This window comes from Parasteatoda tepidariorum, chromosome 1 (assembly GCF_982258835.1).
Source record: "Parasteatoda tepidariorum strain Cologne lab strain chromosome 1, Ptep-v5.0, whole genome shotgun sequence".
NCBI lineage: Eukaryota > Metazoa > Arthropoda > Arachnida > Araneae > Theridiidae > Parasteatoda > Parasteatoda tepidariorum.
In genome coordinates, this window is record NC_141755.1 from 135510222 (window position 1) to 135531386 (window position 21165).

Here is a 21165-nt window from a genome sequence, read left to right on the forward strand (position 1 = left end):
AATTATCTATAGGGCGTCTCAAAAAGATGTGCTATAGATTATGGTCTTTGCACGTGAAAGACTCGTCAATGAGTGATTTATGGTCTTTGGTATCTATTGGTATTTTAGACCCCATTGAGAAAGCAAAAAAAAAAGTTCAGAATATTCTAGGGTCTAGGAAGAGTTAAAAAATAGTATAAAAATTCTTCCAGGTGGTAGATACGAACTCTGTTTGCCATTTAAATCAACAATAACGGCCGACAAATAAAGAATTATCTATAGGGCGTCTCGAAAGATGTGCTTTAGATAATGGTCTTTGCACGTGAAAGACTCGTTAATGAGTGATTTTTGGTCTTTGGTATCCATTGGTATTTTAGACACCATTGAGAACGCAAAAAAAAGTTCAGAATATTCTAGGGTCCAGGAAGAGTTAAAAAATAGTATAAAAATTCTTCCAGGTGGTAGATACGAACTCTGTTTGCCATTTTTATCAACAATAACGGCCGACAAATAAAGAATTATCTATAGGGTGTCACAGAAAGATGTGCTATAGACTATGGTCTTTGCACGTGAAAGACTCGTCAATGAATGATTTATGGTCTTTGGTATGTATTGGTATTTTAGACCCCATTGAGAACGCAAAAAAAGTTCAGAATATTCTAGGGTCTAGGAAGAGTTAAAAAATAGTATAAAAATTCTTCCAGGTGGTAGATACGAACTCTGTTTGCCATTTAAATCAACAATAACGGCCGACAAATAAAGAATTATCTATAGGGTGTCACAGAAAGATGTGTTATAGACTATGGTCTTTGCACGTGAAAGACTCGTTAATGAGTGATTTATGGTCTTAGGTATCTATTGGTATTTTAGACCCCATTGAGAAAGCAAAAAAAAAGTTCAGAATATTCTAGGGTCTAGGAAGAGTTAAAAAATAGTATAAAAATTCTTCCAGGTGGTAGATACGAGCTCTGTTTGCCATTTAAATCAAAAATAACGGCCGACAAATAAAGAATTATCTATAGGGCGTCTCGAAAGATGTGCTATAGATAATGGTCTTTGCACGTGAAAGACTCGTTAATGAGTGATTTTTGGTCTTTGGTATCCATTGGTATTTTAGACACCATTGAGAACGCAAAAAAAGGTTCAGAATATTCTAGGGTCCAGGAAGAGTTAAAAAATAGTATAAAAATTCTTCCAGGTGGTAGATACGAACTCTGTTTGCCATTTTTATCAACAATAACGGCCGACAAATAAAGAATTATCTATAGGGTGTCACAGAAAGATGTGCTATAGACTATGGTCTTTGCACGTGAAAGACTCGTCAATGAATGATTTATGGTCTTTGGTATGTATTGGTATTTTAGACCCCATTGAGAACGCAAAAAAAGTTCAGAATATTCTAGGGTCTAGGAAGAGTTAAAAAATAGTATAAAAATTCTTCCAGGTGGTAGATACGAACTCTGTTTGCCATTTAAATCAACAATAACGGCCGACAAATTAAGAATTATCTATAGGGCGTCTCGAAAGATGTGCTTTAGATAATGGTCTTTGCACGTGAAAGACTCGTTAATGAGTGATTTTTGGTCTTTGGTATCCATTGGTATTTTAGACACCATTGAGAACGCAAAAAAAAGTTCAGAATATTCTAGGGTCCAGGAAGAGTTAAAAAATAGTATAAAAATTCTTCCAGGTGGTAGATACGAACTCTGTTTGCCATTTTTATCAACAATAACGGCCGACAAATAAAGAATTATCTATAGGGTGTCACAGAAAGATGTGCTATAGACTATGGTCTTTGCACGTGAAAGACTCGTTAATGAGTGATTTATGGTCTTTGGTATCTATTGGTATTTTAGACCCCATTGAGAACGCGAAAAAAAATTCAGAATATTCTAGGGTCTAGGAAGAGTTAAAAAATAGTATAAAAATTCTGATGAAAATGAGAAAAGAAAGGCTACTTTATGTACCATAACTTTGTCAGAACAAGCAATACCTCGGTACGCTGTTAAATTTTCGAATTTTCATAAAATTATCCGATTATCTGCATGGGTACTAAGATTTATTAACAGAAGCAGAAAACTGGTTAATGAAAGACAAACAGACGAATTGTCTATTACTGAGATAGAGAATGCTGAGGTTCTTTTAATTCGATTAGTGCAATCCCAATTTTTCGAAGATGTTAAATCAATTCCCTGTTTATGTGCCTTTAAACATGAGGAAGGTTATTTTTTCGTGTCAGGACTAGAATCACAGAACGAATTGATAAACCATTTTTCTTATATCCTGTTCTTATTCCTGATAAGTGTATATTTACTCAAAAACTCGTTGAACATTTTCACTGGAAAAACCATCACGCCGGAAGCCAAACACTGCTCTGTATATTTCGAGAAAAGTTTTGGATTTAAAGAGGGCGAAAATCAGTGAGAAGTATTTAAAACCATTGTGCTAAATATTAACGTTTTAAGCCGACCGGCTTGTGTAAGGGGCAGGGAACTGTCCTTGCATCAGAAAGGTTCTGGGTGCGAATTCCGGGCAAGGCATGAATCCTCTTTCCTTCTTTGTACTATCTGTCCTCACTGTGGGAGCAATGTTGGCCCACCTAATATGGTGCCCCTGAAAGAGAGGCCAATAAAATTGCCCTGTAAATACCTGAATTGATGGATGTTAACACGGGTGGGCATTGGAAAAATATATTAACGTTTTAAGGTTAAACAATTCAGTGCTGAGCCTGTAGCCTTACCTCGCGATAGAATAGGTTGTTCAGAAATTTTAGAAGTTGTGGGAATTGATGTGGCAGGACCGCTTCACATAAAGCGAGTTGATATAGTGTGCTTTTTACTTGCTCTCTTTTCAGAGCTCATTCATCTTGAGAGGGTTAATTCCTTGACAACAGAATGTTTTTTTTGTTATCTTTAAGACGTTTTATAGCACTGAGGGGAAAACCCACAATTCAGATAATGGGACTAACTTCAGAGGGGCATTTAATTTGTTAAGTGAAATTGATTGGAAGAAAGTATTTAAGGATACAGATATAGAATTTCTTGGAAATTCATCCCTCTAACCGCTGCCTGGTGGGAGAAGCTAGTTCGAGTTGTGAAGGATCTTCTTAAAAAAAAACACTAGGGAAAGCCAAACTTATGTATGAAGAATTGATAAAAATTTTATTTGAATGAGAGACAATTGTGAATTCACGTCCTCTAACATATTCATCAGAAGATATGGAGGACTTGACCCCCTTAACACTTGTTTTTATTGGATAGAAATAATTTTGATGATCTATATTTATATTTTGATGATGAAATAATTTTGATGATATTTGCTGATCTATAAAAGTGCCAAATAGACTTGATAAATATTTTGAGTTGCTGTCCAGCATCTCAAAAGGGTTTGTGGGGAGAGTGGATTTATTTTTCACTCAGAGTTATGCGTTAGCCTTGAACGGGCAGATGGTTTTAGAGAGTGAAGTGTTTTGTCTGTTAATTTCATTGTCCATATTTCTTTGTATCTGTGTCTTACTTATTAAATGTGTTTGTGTACATTGGCACTGGTTTCCCTTTTGTATGTAAAATCTTTTTGTTGCGTGCGGCCAGTTCTAAATTTATCTTAATGACTAGACATCTACCCGATGTTTTCATAAACAAAATTGTTTCATAATTAAATTGACTACCTGCTAGAATTTCATTTTTTAAAAATTCAAAAACACATAATTGGTATAAAATAACAAATGAAATGGACAAAAAGTAACAAACTTGTTCATGCTGCATCCCAAATAATGGAAAACCCTGAAAGAAAAAAATATTTTTAGTTATAATAAAAAAAAGTTCGAAAAATACATTTTAAACTAATTAAAAGTACATTTTAAATACATTTTAAACTAATTTACTATAAAAATTTATTACTATTTTAATTTACCTATATATTACTAAACTGCTGTTTGTAGAAAATGCAACACCATGAAAGAATCATCAGAATCAAATGAAATTTAATGCAGAAACGACTTGTACTGATACAAATAAATGATGAAATTTTCAAAACAAAAGAAACAAATTAAGCGTCCGAAATCAGTATTTGGTGCAGCCACCACGCGCTGCAATAAGTGCTGCTATACGACGTGGCATGGAGTCAAACAGATGTTGAATATCTGCTTGAGGAAGAGAATTCCATATCGCTTGTATGCGCAACCAAAGTTCGTCTTTGGAAACTGCAGGACGCGGATCACGAGTGAGACGCTGACCAACCATATCCCACACGTGCTCAATAGGCGACATATCCGGCGAATAAGCAGGCCAAGGAAGAAGTTGCATGCGTTGTGCTGAACAGAAGTCTCTAACAGTCCGCGCAACATGTGGGCGTGCATTATCCTGCTGAAAGATAGCTCCAGGGATGCCTTGAAGGAAAGGAACGACTTCGGGCTGTAGCACTTCACGGACGTATCTGTTACTATTGAGATTACCCTCAATTCGTATCAAATTGGATCGTCCATGATACGAAATCGCACCCCAGACCATAACTCCGGGTGTTCGACCACTATGTCGTTCAATAATACACTCAGGAAGGCAGCGTTGACCGGCATAACGTCTAACACGAACACGGCCATCATGGGTCCACAAATTGAAGCGTGATTCATCTGAAAAGACAACTTGGTGCCAATCAGCTCGCCAGTCTCTGTGCTCAAGAGCCCACTGCCGACGCAGCCGTCGATGATCCGCCGTGAGGGGAATCCTGTATAATGGCACCCTTGCACGCAATCCACGGCGCAGCAGACGACGACGAATTGACGAAGCCGACAATTGTACACCTGTAGCAGTAGACCAATGTGCTGCCAGCTGCCTGGAGGAAGCTGTGCGATCATTCACCGCCATGCGGAGCAGGTGTCGATCATCGCGCTCTGACGTCACCTTCTGTCGTCCAGTGCCTGTTTTTCGAGTTGTTCGGTGCTCGTCGGTCCACTGCTTCCAAACTCGCATCACTGTGGAACTGTTCCGCTGCATACGAGCTGCTATTGCGCGATAGGAAAATCCTCCTTCTCGAAGGCCGATTATCCTCCCTCGTTCAAACTCCGTAAGTTGCTTGAATTTCTTATTCTTCCGTCGTGGAGGCATACTCAGGTCTCACTAAACGTTTGCCACTAACAAATAATCATAGACTATTTTCAACGTCCCGCTACAGCACTTTATTTATACGCTTTCAGCATCAATTCAGAGGGCGCTGCGCGCGCCACGCACGCGCGATGGCTCTGAAACTTTATTAATTTGCATAATATCCTATAATTGACATTTGCTGCGAATTTCATTTGATTCTGATGATTCCTTCATGGTGTTGCATTTTCTACAAACAGCAGTTTATTTTTAGTTTTTAAAAACTACCATTCCAGTTTTTAAAAAAAAAAGGTTACAGGAAACCCTCATAAAAACTAATAAATTTTTGTAAGTTTTTATGATCATTACGATCATGATGATTACAAGCATGATTACGAGCCATAGAGTGCTACATAACAAGGTTTCCATTACATCAAGTCTAATATTAATCTCTTAATAGTAATCAGTTGTAAAAAACTTAATAGTAATCAAATATTTTTTTAATGATTTTTAAAAAGAAAAGTCGCAGATTTAAAAATTTACAATACATTTTAATATATGAACCATAATTTTCGAATCTATTTCAAGCTAAAAAGTAGTTTATTTAGATTTTTGAGATTATCCTTGGTATATCTGACGTTTCATCAAATTATAGTGTTTAAAAATCACCCAAGTTTATTAATCTTTCCAATATTTTTAAATTCATTCAAACATTAACCTTTAAGAACCTTAAGACTTATACCACTTTCAAAAATAATGACACATGCAATCCTTACAAGTTTTTGAATTAATTATTATTTTTTAAATATAATATATTATAAGCTTATTGCTTTGTTAATACATTTCAATTAGTATTCTTGCATTGGTACTTGCAACAGTCTTGAAATGTCATTTAAAATATCTCATAATTCATTTAGATTTTTTAGAATACAAATAAAGGAAGTGGAAATTTAATGTAGTCTCTCTTACATATACATCGTCTGTAAAGAATAGTTATTTAATATGGACTATTTTTTTCAATAAACCTGATAGTTAGGCACATACTATTTTTTCCTAGCTCTGAAATACAATCTTCAAAACTACATTTTATTGCAAATACATTAAAATGAATTTTTATAAGGAAATAATCCTATTATGGTTTAAAAAATAGGTGCTTAAAATTGTTCACATGTTTCTTTTTTTTAATTTTTTTAATTTCTTTAGTAGGTAAGTTTTCCACAATGAAATATTTAAAATTCTGCAATTAAGATATAAATGTTAAAATCAAATTGTCAGTTCAAAGAAACTTTTTTCATTATTAATGATTGCGAATGAATTTTGGTAATAAACAGACAACAATTATCAATAATGAATTTTTAATAATAACTAGTTAATATGATAAATTTCAGAAATTGCTCGCTTTAGCCAACTTATTTATCATTTCAGGTTTAGTTTGTACAGGAGTTTTTCATAATTAAAATATATGTGTTATTAAAAAAGCTTAATCATAAATATATGTCGAGATGCAGCTTGTAGAATATTAAGATAAAGAATACAAACCTGGCATGTTTTTATTTGGACAAGCAGTTCTTTCTTGATGCCAGAAATTGGCATGAGGATTCCGACTAGGGTTGGTAGTACATCCTAGTTTGTATTCACACAATAAAGATCCATAACAGCCAGATATTCTCTGTAAATTTTTCTGGAAAAACAGAACATATATTAACTTTGTAAATGAGTGGCTGTTTATTAACACAAAAAATTCACAAAGTAAAACATCAAAAGCTGAAATAAAAATTTAGCATGACATGTGACATTCATAATAGGAGCAGCATACCTGCCAACTTTCACTCTCTCTGAGAATGAATTTTCCAAGTGGTAGTAAAACAATTACCCAAAAACAACCTTACTCAAAAATATATTTATATTTTGACTGGGTTAAAATTCGTTATCGTTCAGATTAGTATGCTTTTATATATTTGTTGTAATTATTTAAACGTAGTGGTGGTCAAACTCACTTATAATTATTATTATAATTCAAAAATTTTAATGACATGACATGAGTTTCGGTACCACTTTAAATACAAAATTAAAATCTTCCGGAAAAACCGGAAGAGTTGGCAGGTATGGAGCAGTTATAGCTTCATAATGTTAAAATATTTAACATTTCATCACGTTTATGTTCATTATAAATATACCTAATAATATAAAATTTTGATACTTTATGATAAAAAATTACTCAAATGTGGAGAAAAAAATTCCTTGTGTTTTTGCTATGCAGATTGTACACAATATATTAGGAGAAAACACAACAGCTACTGTTCTCTTGAGTCAGCTATATTGAGCTATATTGTCAGCTATATTGAGATCTATGAGAGAATCATCATGGATAGGAAAAACTCCGGTAGATTTTACGAAACATGAATTTCATGATAATTGTTGCATAATGAACTAAATACACATAGGGAGTTTTAGAGATTTTTATAGTCATCAAAATAGAAAAACTGAAATATTTTCCACTTATGATTGAGATTAAACATACTTGAAATGTTATGTATTAAGTTTACTCCTAGTTTTGAATATTAATAGGCATTTAATGCATAAAAGATAGTTAAAAGATTTTTTTTAATTTAAAAAGAATTCTGAAAAAAAAATATACAGAAAACTTTAAAAAAAAAAGTTTTGAACTGCTTTTTATAAATGAGATTCTTGTCATTATGTATTAGTAATACTTATTTAAATATTTAATCAAGCAATCAATAATCAGTTCAAAAATTCTATTTCAGTAGGGATTTTTTTTAGGAAATTTACTCAATTTTAGGGAATTTTCTAAAATGTACAATAACCAGGATTTTAACAATTTTATTTAAACCAGTAGACCAGGAGAAACTGCCAAAATCCACTAGTCTACTGAAAATCTTGTAGAGTTTGCAGTTATGATTATATTAGCCATGCATGAGCACTCATCAAGAGCGATTGGTTTCTTTTCAGAATTTTTTACCCTTTAACTATAAAACTCAACTTATAGCAAGATCGTACTTCATCTCTGAACAAATTGGTTTATTCCAACATTTGTGGATAAGCACTATTCTGGCATGGAGATGTTTTAACATTCCTTCATTATAAATCTACAATTCAAAGTTATCTTCCTACAATGCATGGTTAGATAGAAGATTTATCTATCAGTCCATACAAACTAAAAGATATAACTAGTTCGCACACATTTACTGTGGTGTGTCAGATTCTAGGACTCAATCGTAATGGCTGGAGGGGGTGACCTCAAATATGCTAATTAATAAGTGCAGACAATATTTAAAGTTAGGAAATCAGACACAAAAACGTACTTTCTCAGATTAAACATATCTTTTTTAGAATGAATTCAGATTTCTGACCCCCAAAATATAAGGGGTAGCTGCAATCTGGGAAATATGGTTCCCATTGTTTGGCTGAAGAGCGGTATTCAGTTTAGTTTCAGTTTTTGGTATTTAGTTAATTTTAGTTTTTACGTACTTCGTCACATCAAAAACTTTTTTAGTTGCTTGAATAATTTTTGCAAAAAATAAATACTATCCATTTATTATTTTACCAAATAATAAATTAAAAAATTTTGAATTGTAAGATATAAAATTTTTTAGATCATTTTAAAGTATTTTACATCATGTCAAAATACAAAATATTTTAGCGAAATTGGGTGAATAGTTCGTGAAAAATCAAATTTTAAATATACAGGTTTTTTAAAATTAGATTTCTCAGAAACTATTCAACCGGTTTTGCTCCAATTTTGTGTTTTGTGATGCAAAATTACATACTTTAAAATGATGTAAAAAATTTTATACCTTATAATTCTAAATTTTTCAACTAATAGTTAATAAAATAATTAATATTAATTAAAATTTATTTTTTGTATGCAGGGTTTTTACAGAGATCAGAAGAAGAAATCCAAGGAGTATCCAAGAAGTCCAAAATTTTAAGGACTTATCAAAAATTAAAAATCTTTGTGTAAAAGATAACTAAAAAGTTTTTTTTAAATTAAAAAACAGTTAGTATAAGGAACTTGCAAAAACGTTTAGTTTGCATATTTTTTTTCTAGCCCTTTTGAAATTAATTTTAATTTTGTCAAACTTCATCAAGAAAAATAAATTTATCACTTTTACACATAAATACATTTTCCAGGTTCAATTATTTTATTATAGAAAAAACAAAGGAATAAAAATTACAAAAATTGTTACAATTGTTATTGTTTACAGTAGATTTATATACATTGATACAGCATCATTTTATTATAGAAAAAAAAACAATTAAGGGAATAAGAATCATAAATAAAATAAGAATACCTTGACAGATTTATTGCAAATATCCAGGCTGAAACTTATCCTTTTTATGAAAGGCAGATTAAGGTTCACCAGTACTATAAACATCCACAGTTTGTTTAGATGGCATATATCCTTGGGCATGATTTATGGTAGCTTCAATCACACCATCGCAGATGGCCTAGAATAGATAAAACGAGTTTTAAAACCCTATATACTTTTTTTAACACTTAAAGATAGAAATAAAGAATTTTTAAAACTTTCTAGCAAAACAAGCACAATACAGATACAACCAGAAATCTGTCATTGCCAGTTTTAATCTAAGTGAAAAAATGAGCAGAGGCATTTATTCCCTAAAGATGCTTTTAATAATCATCTAATTTCCAGTGGAACTAACCCGTATTTGTGCTACATGGAAAAGAAGACCACGAGAACCTCCCACGGTTAACCTGACGGCAAGGGAACTCTAACTCATGATCCGTCTACCACTGAGGATATTTCACGTCAGCACAGTGGTCGGTTCAAGCCGGATGCGGAATTCGTATTGACCAGTCATCGAACCCCCTGAGCCATACAATCCATTGTATTTGATGTTTAAAAGTAGAAGATATTAACTAATATACCTTTTACTTGTATTTAGCGGCGTAGCTAGCAGTGAACAAGAAAGAGCACATGTCCCCGGTTGTGCTAAATTAATGAAAAATTTTTTATATGCATCCAGGAACTATTTTTTATCTCTTTTTAATACACTTCTTTTTAATAATCCCTCTGCAGTTTCATTTGAAAATTACAGGCCCAATAATTACTAAAAAATTTTATCTCATTTACCTAATAATTGAATGTGTGTTATTGTTGTAGTTTGCTATGCAAGTAGGTTTATTATTTTTTAAAAAAAAAAAATTTTTTCTAAATACATATATTTTTCAAGCTCAAAGTAAAATGATTGCTTTAAAATGTTCTAAATCAGGGATGGGCAAACTTTTTTGGTCGAGGGGCCAAAAATCAAGGAAAAAAAATTTTTGGTGGGCCAAGTAAAAACTTCAAAATTTAAGAAAAAAAGGGTGATATGCAAGTTTTAATTTAAATATTTAGTAAGATGAAGGAAATTGCAATTTCATTTTTAAAAGTTCCTTACAATAAGGTTGGAAGTGAGATGTGCTTATTTTAAGGAACAAAGCTAAATGCTTTGCTGTTAGTTTACTTCTGAAATGATTTTTTCTAAGGTTCATAGTTGAAAACTCTTGCTCACATATATAAGATTAAGCAAACATGCACTGATTTTCTGAGCATGAAATATTAAATTTCGGAAACTAGCTTTTGGTAATGATTTGTAAAACTTTGGAATAGTATTTAGAAACGACTGCTTCAGATGATTGTTAGATTGTCCGCTCTTTGGAGCGGAAAATGAGCAGTCTGCCAAATGTGAAGTGCAATTTACCTATATTAGATTCCATAAGTCAGCTCCTCGAGAGAGACAAGCGCTAGTTGGAGTCAATCTACGGCTATTCTATAAAGAACTTCTGCTTTCAATATTTTACCAATTGAAGCTGTCTGAGCTAACTACTTCCATCAATTTATGTTTTGTAGAACAAAAATAGAGAAAGCAAAAACTTCATCAGTACTTTGTTAAAAAAGGAAAAACAGAAATAATTTTAAACATTGTCGACAAGAAAATGGATGTATATTGTTTATATTTGCCACTGATCGGCAAATAAAAATTCCATCCGCGGGCCGGATAAAATCTTCTAGAGGGCCACAGTTCGTCCGCGGGGGCGTAGTTTGCCCATCCCTGTTCTAAATGAAGCTGATCGTATTTCAAAAAATAAAAATTTAGTTGCTTACCACTACCAAAATTTAATGCAAGCAAAGTATTGCTAAGTTGAAGATATTTCAAGATCACTTTCAGTTTAAATAAAGTGGATATAACAGATGGTAAAATAATTTAAATAAAGAAAAAAATTCCAGCTTTTATTTAAAATTCCTTGATTTTTTTTTCAGGTTTTTTTTCAAGTATAAAAAATTCAGTAATAATTCTAGGTGGGTGGCCACCCTGTTAAATTAACAGGAAATCAAAACAAATGAAATAATAAAAACAAAATAAACAAATAAATTAACAATAAGATTATTTATACTTACAGACTAAATTTGGTCTGCATCAATGAAATGAAGTAGAACAAGGAGATGTATATAAATATCTTGTTCAGGCAATAATGGCTGTTGACTGGATTTAGCATTCTTTATTCTGGTTGGTGCTTTGTTACCATTTGTATCCATATCCATAGGCTAAAAGTAAAAAAATCTTTAAATTCAGGTAGAAAAAAAACATGGAATTAAACATTTATGAATATCATTTATTATCATCAACTATATTGATAACACAATAGCCCTTAGTCAAGGGCTATTATCTATTAAAAAAAATTTCTTCCAATTGTTGAAAGTTCTTCATATACATAAAATTAACAAAAAACAAAAATATTTTCTAAATAAGTAGTTTTTGGAAAGAAAAAAAAACTATATTTTATAAGTCACCCCTAAACTAATTATGTATGTCACCATAAGAACATGTTACACACAATTTTAAATACATTTGACTTGTTCCTTCTACTTTATAAAACAATTACTTTATTCAATTATGTGAAAGAATGATTCAAAATTACAATTAGTAAAACTTATTGGTTGTAGAGGATAAGTAAAGTTATCGGAATTTTTTATATTTAAATAAAAACTATTTATAAATGTAAATTAACAAAAACACTTACAAGATTAATATGGATTATACTGAATGAATAAAATATTTCTAAAAAATTAAGTAAACTAAAAATAAATCTTAATAAACTCATCAGAGTTGGCAAGGCTTAGGACAGAAGGCTTAGGACAGAACAGGTCCAAAACCAGTTTGTCTTTAACTGCCCAAAACCCTTTTATTCAAATTATGTCACAATTTTTAAAAAAATATTGGGGAAAATAAAAGGTTAATTTTTGAACAGGCAAAAGGAGGACAAGTTTTTGCTTTATTAAAAAAGTTTATTATTGTTTTTAATATTGCATTATTTATCCTTATATAATGCAGTGCAAAAACATAATTTATCAGTATTAAAACATAATATATCAAAAAATTTTCTTTAGCAAAGAAAAAAATAGATGAATTAAATCTTATTTTGGTATATTTTAGTATATTTAATTATAAATGCAGAGATGCCAAAAATTTTTTTACAATTAAGTTATGCAACACAGTTCAGAAAGCAAACAAAATTAGTCAGATATTTGCAAATTTTAGTATGTAGTTGCTTACAGTTTTTTTTTTATTATAATTCACAAATATAAAAATCGATATTATTAATTTTGTACTATTACAATGGCAAAACTTATTTTTGCCCATAATAAAGTGTATTTCCAATAATAATAAAAACAAGATTGCACAAATATTTGAAAAATTTAATACAGTAAATGTGATACTAAGAATAATAAAATATTAGAAAATATACTTGCTTTTTTAAAATATTTTGTTTTTATAAAAATGTAATAACGAAGCGACCAAGTAAAGAAAATATTAACTGGTTTCTAATAAAATTGTAAACTAAACTTAAAACATAAAGAAATTCAGTATCAATGAAATTAAAAACTTACCTCATTCATGAAACCAAGCAGTACATCTTTTTGTTGAGAAGAATGAGCATAAAAACTACTTTACGCTTTGGTGTTAAGCGCTTCCTAATAGACACAAGAGCTCTTACAACTCTAAGAATGAATCTTGGCTCTTTTGAGTTTACAGACTTTTCCATGAAACCCAGGTGCTCCTTTATATCTAAAACAAAGGGAGATATTTATTTAAAAATTAATTATCAAACTTTTGACCTGCTCTAAATTTTTGAAATCGTATAGGTATATAAGAACAATGCATTTATATGTATGTCTATTAAACTTCTATATCAATTTATTATTGTTTATTGTGAAAAAAATATTAAATTTTTAAAATACTTGTTTTAACTTACACTACATTAATCACATGTAGACATTATATAGCAATACATTTAACTTTATAAATAAATATTGCATAAAAAGACATCATAAATAAATGTTGCAGCTGAATTAATCATTTATTAAGAATATATTCTAATCTTATCCATTGAACATTCAATTCATTTTGATATTTAATGAACTAACAATAAATATTTTTATTATGTATTTTGTAAATTTGAATAACAAAATTTGTTAAATTAAGTAAACAATGAAACCTGAGAAGTTAAAAATGTTGAAGGAGAAAGAGAAAGTATTAAGTTGTAATTATTATGACGTATCAAAATATAGTGCAATAAAAATATTAACTGACAAAGAAAAAATCCAGTTTATTTCAAAAATTGAAATTTTAAATGTTTTAAGACATACTAAATATTTTACATAATAGGGAATTTTAAGGATTTTTATTGTCATCAAAATAAAATTAATGCAAAATTAATTCAAAATAAATGCACAATTTAAAAAGTTTTAGTTACATCAAAGTAATTGTGCGATAGTATAACTTATTGAGAAGATGCAAACATTTGTTAACTGCACTTTTTAATTATGATTCATCACTTAAAACTCTGTTTTAAAAATTTTACATTTTTCAGCATATTTTACTGAAAAAACCTGAAATATAACATCCTTACTAACATGTAATTACTACTCAGGATTTTAAATTTGTTAAGTCTTTAAAAAAACTTTTATAGTTCTGCAACAAGAATGTAGAAATTAAACTGTGAAAGTTAACTGTGAAAATTAAGCTTAATTGGGCCTTAAATGAAAAAAAAACAAACCAAATTTGAGCCATGTCTGACGGTCGATTTCTTTACAATTTTATATATTATGAGTATATAAAAGAACAAACACTCACAGTAAGAAAAACATCTACTTTAAATACTTATCTAATGAAACCAAAAAATACAGCAGAACAAAATTGAGAAATTGAAATTGAGACAAAAAATACACTAATACTCTTTCCTTGCAGCATGCTAATAAATAAATATTGTTTAGAACAATAAAACAAGCAAAAAGCAAATTTAAAAAAATATATTAAATGATTTACTTAGAAGGTAATCTATATATATATCCTTTTCCACCATCACTAAAAATTAAAACTCTGTCAGTAGCTAAGAAATCACCACCCATCCAACGTTCATCTCGAGGATTATCTGCAGAGCACAACAGCGAAAGATCCCCAGCATCATAAACCTTGGAAAACAAATATTATTTGTGATTTAATATTTTAAATCTACACAACAAAAACATTTGGCAATAAATAACTATTACATTTTATCAGTATTGCCATTAATTATTCACAGCCAAAAATATAATTGACATATGATTCAGTGGCTTTAAATAATTACATCAATAGAAAAGAAACAAATCTGATGATTGCTCTCTAACATAATGTTTAAATAAATACTACCTAAATGTATGATAGTCATCCAGAGAGTAAATTTCTCAAGGCATATAAAAAATTATAACAATACTGTATATCCTAGTGTATAAGCAGGCTATTTAAACCCAAAACGTTTACAAAAATCTAGGAGTTGACTAATACACCAGTAATAAAGTTGGACATTTGTTGATCGTGAAATAGTGATGCATCATTATAAACAATGAGATGGATATGAATAACTCTGTATCAATTCAACCCTTTCAAAAACCATTAATATGTTATAATAAATAAGTTTTGTATTTTTTTTCATGATATTTTCTTAAAATATTAAGGTTTTATTAGAAACAATACTTTAAATTACGTTCAGAAAAAATTAAGAATAAGAAAGATTATTTTAATAAAAAATATTTCAAAATATTTAACACAATGAAAATTCTTAAAACATATCATAAAGCTACAAATTTAAATATTTCAGAACATCACGAGTCGGATTCAGTAATGTTAACAGTATCATTATACGGATCTCCCTCAGTGATGGATTCTACTTCATCTGCTACGTCCATCCAAATAATTAGAATTTATGCACCGTTTAAAAAATTTTACAATAACATTTGAATTTCCATTTTGCTCAACACATAGAAAATTTGACACATCATGTCTATAGGAACAGTACGAATATTTCCTGTTTCTGAAAGGGTTTATTTTCTTTACATTAATCATTTATTTCAAGTTGATCGAATAATACCCTTGAAAGGTTTACTTAACCTTATATAACTAAACATTTGTCTAATAGACTATCAACTCATGCCAATTTTGAGAATTCCTGTTGATATTGTGATTACCTTAGTTTACTCACAGTACCTTCATAATTAGTAAAATTAGTAAGCCAAAAGTGATAAAAAGAGCTGTACATTTGCTACGTTTTGAAATTTACAATAATCATGGTCTAACAGTCAAATGTTTAGTCCATCAAAATCAACATTAAAGATATTTTGAATACTGAAAAGCCCACAGATTACACAACTAAAAGTGCTGCAAACAAACACAGAATTTTCTTTCTATCTAAGAAATGCATAATGGCAAAATATGTAAGCAAATACTGAAAGAAGGCTATTAGAGAATAGCACACTTTTAACATTTCCCATGAGTACAAATGATAATTTTAATAATATTTTAATTTTTAATTGAAATAATATAATACTTTTTCTTACGTTTTGCTAATTAGCTTGAAATAAATAAAGTATGCCTTTTTAATTCGTAGTTTATTAGTCGAATGATTGGTTACAGATTAACACTGATTTAAGTTCAGTTATCTGGGGTTAATGATGCCTCATAGCATTTATTTGAGGACAATTGTATCATATCCAGAAACATCAATGTGAAATATTTTTAATTTGCAAAATTTTGCAGTCTTATTAAGTTTTGTATGTTTTTTCCTTCTTTAATTTTAAAAATTTTTATTTTTGGTTTTTTGACTGGTCCACTTATACGCCCAGCATACCAAATATTAGCTATTTCCTAATAAAAAATAACAGATCGACTTACACACCAGAATATGTGGTCATAATAATTACTTGGAAAGATCTATACAGCAATATTTGAGCTACTTCTAACAAAGGAACACTGGTCATACTGTACGATATGTTTTTGTATTCCAGTATCATAGAAAATCTGTAGTCTGGAACTAGAACTGAAGTGCCATGCCTGAAATCAAGCAAATACTTGATGCATTGGTAACATAAAAGACCTCTATGCCAAATGAAATTCAGGTAAACAGTATCCACACTAAAATTAAGGTCACCTAGGACAGGAAAGGCATTCTGTTTGTTGACTTCTTGTTGAGGGTGCTGTGGTGAATGCTGAAAGTTATAGAGTAACCCTTGAAAACTTATGAGAAGCAATTCAGAATCAGAAGCATGGTATGCTTACTGCTGGTATTGTCCTGCTCTAGCTCTATGAAATCACTCACTCACATATAATGAATTCCAGAAAAAATCTGTCATGCGCTGACTCCATTTCCAGCTAGCACACTTCGATCACACTGGACTACAAAAAGTTACCTACCATTCCTATTAAATGTTACAATTCTAGTGATATTTAAGTTGAGAAGTAACTGAAATATTGGTATATATTTTGCAATATATCTTTTCAGGTAATAAAATTTGTCTCTTTTAATGTGCTGTGGGTGACTTGATTTCCAGATAACCTTTGTATCCTGATCTTATTAGAATCATTTAAAGACTTTGCATATCACACTATTTCATTATTCGCAGATGTATACATATAATGTATACATGTAATGTATGCATATATTATTTTTCTCACTGTGACAAAACATTTGACAAATTGCTTTTGAATTTCACTTCATCTCTTTTACATACATTGATGAACTGGAAGCAAATATTTTATGGCATTCAACAACAAAATAAATTATTATTTAAGGTATGAAAAAATTTTAAATTAGTAACATTATATGTGTTAGAGCTGATTATTTATAATTGGGTTGTGACGTGTGAGTGACTGATGTCGTATTTTTGGCCACAGATAGCTCAGCTGAAAAACAAGTAATGCACAATATGCCCTAAATATACTTGGTTCAAATAAGCAGGCTTGCTGGATTAGCAAGTGGCATTAGAAACAACACAACAGAGCTGATTATAGTTATATTTACCTGCCAATATTTGGTTCAAACAATAAGAAGTGAGCTCGTCGCACTTTACTATACTCAATAAGAAGTGTCCTTTGATTAAAAGCACAACAGGTCGATTTCAGGGCATTCAGGCATCGAATTGGTTTTGACTCATCTTCATAAACAGGTTCATTCTATTAAAATAGAATATGTTTTTAAAAAAAACACTTAAATTTAGACAAAAATTCAAACAATATTTTATATAAATTGCAAAATAAATTAAAGCACTACAAATTATTAATTAGTATAATTCTTAAATTTCGAATAATACCTCATCCTTATAACTTGGACATATTTAGTATTGTTTGTGTATTAAAATTAAACATAAAATTAATAAGTTAAAAAAATTATTGCTAACCTCGCCCTAAAAGGTGAATAAAAATATAAGTAGCTATTAACAAAATATAAGTAGCAATATAAAGTTCCCAATATAAATTAAACAAAATATAAATTAAATAAGATATAAATTAAATAAAATATTAAATAAATTAAATATTTTTATACGTTCACCTAATTTATATTTGATGTACTCCAACTAATCTATTAATAACAGCAAAAAATCTATAGTTGACAACAAGCCAGTTAAGGTAAGTCACAATTGTAAGTCCAACCCCAATTTTCAATAAGAGATTGATCAAAGGTACAAATTAATCATGAGCAACATTATAATATTATTGTACTATGTTTCAACAATGCTGTTTACTCAAAGTTATTTAATTGATTTAAAATTTAGACTTCTACATGAAATAATAATTACCTAAATTTAAGTTCAATAAACCATGAAATTTAATTTTTCTCATTCCAATTATTTTTTTAGAGTAACTACAAGTGCTTTAAATTAAAAGTCTGCAAATTAAACATGTAACAAAATATTAATATTTATTTATATTACTAATAAAACATTTATTTATATTATTATATAAGTTGTAAAGAAAAAGAAATACCAGGCAACAGCAAAAGTTAATTTTAAATCAATAAGGGCATAAATTACAATTTACAATTTAGCTTTACTTTAGTAAACTACTTAGTAAACTAGTATGCTTACTCTAGTATGGTTAATATAATTACAAAAAAAAATAATAAATACTCGAAAAATTGGGCAAGCAAATGTTATATTTCTTCTTGGTCTGCACATGAAGAAAATCCAGAATGATATATTATTCTTTATGCTAGAATTCTAACTTTTTCTGAATTTCAGTCTCATCATGTTGTTTTCTCACACTTAAACCAAACTTTACTTCACATTATTAAATAAGAAATCAGTACATTTGACTAACACATTTGACTATTATTTTAACACTTAAGATATCTGTCTGGGAAAAAATTAGCTGCTTCGACAAAAATTTTATTATGATTAATATTTCAACTTTTGTTTATTAGCTTTCCAAAACTCTTTAATAAAACTCTTTCTCCGATTTTTAGAAATGAAGCTATATTTATTTTATCATATGTCGAGAGACAAAACAGAAAAGGAAGTAAACTCCTTAAAGTGAAACTATAATGTTGTTTGTTATGCTTTAAGTATTTTAATAATTTTCATTAAAATAAATAATATGCTCCTGGCAAATATAATTTCGGACATAAATTTTTGAAAAACTACTTCTTTTTTTTTTTGTCAGAAGTTTCTAGTATTTTAAATGCATCTTCTGAAAAAAAAGTCGCATTTGAGAAAATTTAAATTCACAAACATGCAATACAAAAGAAGTTTATTTTAGAATTTTTTGAAACTTTGTATGCAGATGTGTATAACGTTAACTATGTTTTGAACTAAAAGCTAGGTCTAAGTGAGAATTTACTATTTTTATTATTTTTTAAGTAAAAATGTTCAGAACTTTTCTATTGAAAGTCAATATCAAACAATATATTTAGTTCCATTTCATTGTATAGTTGAAATTTTTTAAAAATTTTAAGTCAAAACATGAGTAACAATATTATTCATCGAGAAAAAAATTAATTTTGATATTTATGCACTGCAATTTGTTTTAGAGCTGTATGTCTGACATGAAAAATTTGTAGTTTTTAAGCTTAAATTTGAAAATTATTTTGAGAAAATATTTTATGAACTTTTAAAGTTTAATTTAAACTTAAAACTTCAGGACCCTTGTTTATAAAAATAAAATTTTAATTAATACTATTTCAAATAAAAGTATCAAACCCAGTCGGGTGTCTTGAAGTGAAAATTAACATATTTTAAAAATGATATTTGGAAATAGTCCTTGCAAAGCAATAGAAAAAATTCAAAAGACTTTTTTGGATAGAGATATATTTATAATGCTAAAAAAGTTTCACAACTTCCAAAAAAAGCTTTACTATTCAGCATGCTAACAAAAAGTATTTGAGTACTTTTTTAATGCATCCAGCATTTTGCAATTTTTTTCTATACTTCAACATATTTGACAAACTGTGCAAGATTACTTAACAAAACAATTAAAATCAGAAAATACCCACATAAATTAGCCACAGAGAACTATTTTATTTATGAAAAAAAAGATATAATTACTTTAGCTTCATTTCCAGCAATTGTCCATACTTTGATATAACCTGAAGCAGACAAACCAACAACGATGTCATCTAGAATAAGGAAAGGAAATTAAATTTTAAAACTGGACAACAATTAAGCTTTTATCTTCTCTGTTAAGTTTAAGTGGCATACTTACCATGACTTTTCACAGGACGCGTATTGCACTCATCCAATCAGGGTTAACACGTGAGGATAAAGTGAATAGAATATCTAACGTGAGAATATCCATTACAAGAATCTCTGCATAATAACCATTGCAAAACAGCCGCACATCATTCGATTTAGACACATGATAAGACTGAAACACAAAAATTATAATTAGTTAACATAGTATAATAAAGGACTTTAAAATCAATTCGAATAAAATTAACTTTTATAAAAATCACTGATTTGTAGCCCATCTGCACCCAATGTTTTTTTTAATCGTCAACCACTTTAGCCGCTTTTTTATGAATGCTTAAATCATATGCAGTAATCTTAATCAAATATTGCAACCTTATTAAACTTGAAGTTCACTTGTATTACAGCCGTTTTTTAACACAAAAAATTTTTTTTTATTAACTGCAGATCTATATCAAATGTTATCTCATTTATTTAAAAAATTAGTTAAATGTCCCACTAGTTAAAGTTAGAAAATTCTGGGAAAAGTGGCATTCATACATAGTGGGACACCATTTCTTAGCAATATTCGGAAATACAAAAATAATCACAAGATTTAAAGAGGTGTATAAGTAACAAAGAATTCAATTATATGATTTTCTCTTTGTCGCAAGGCATGCGATGCCGACAGAGAAGGGGTTAACCTTTCCTAGTAGAGCAAAACTCCAATTCCACATAAAATTGTTCAGTGGGGGGGGGGGGAGAGAAGGTAGTTTAGAAACATTCTTTATCACTAACATCAGATCTATATTAATTTTCCTAACTGATGCCAACAATGTAAATGGAAAGCTAATGCGCTTTACTATATGTATATCAGACAGTAAGCAATAGATTACCAAAAAAGAAAAAAAACTCTTTTCAAAATTCATATTGTCTTTGTAGATACTGCTTCATAAAAAAATTAACTTTAGCTTAAAGATTAAACTTTAAAGAAAGAAATAATTAAACTATTAATAATAGCATACTACTTAGATATTGTGGATTCATCAAATTTAAATAGACCCACAATCAAAAATTCCTTTAAAATTAGCTTATTCTCCCAATGAAGA

General features: G+C 29.6%; 1 long non-coding RNA gene across 1 annotated transcript; it reads right to left on the minus strand.

The window, feature by feature from the left end:
* Nucleotides 1–2798: 2798 nt before the first annotated feature.
* LOC147817034 (uncharacterized) lies at nucleotides 2799–9490 on the minus strand. Its single transcript, XR_015431443.1, has 3 exons — nucleotides 9371–9490; nucleotides 6597–6738; nucleotides 2799–3761 (listed from the first exon to the last, which is right to left on the minus strand). It is a non-coding gene; the product is annotated as an uncharacterized LOC147817034 (long non-coding RNA).
* Nucleotides 9491–21165: the final 11675 nt, after the last annotated feature.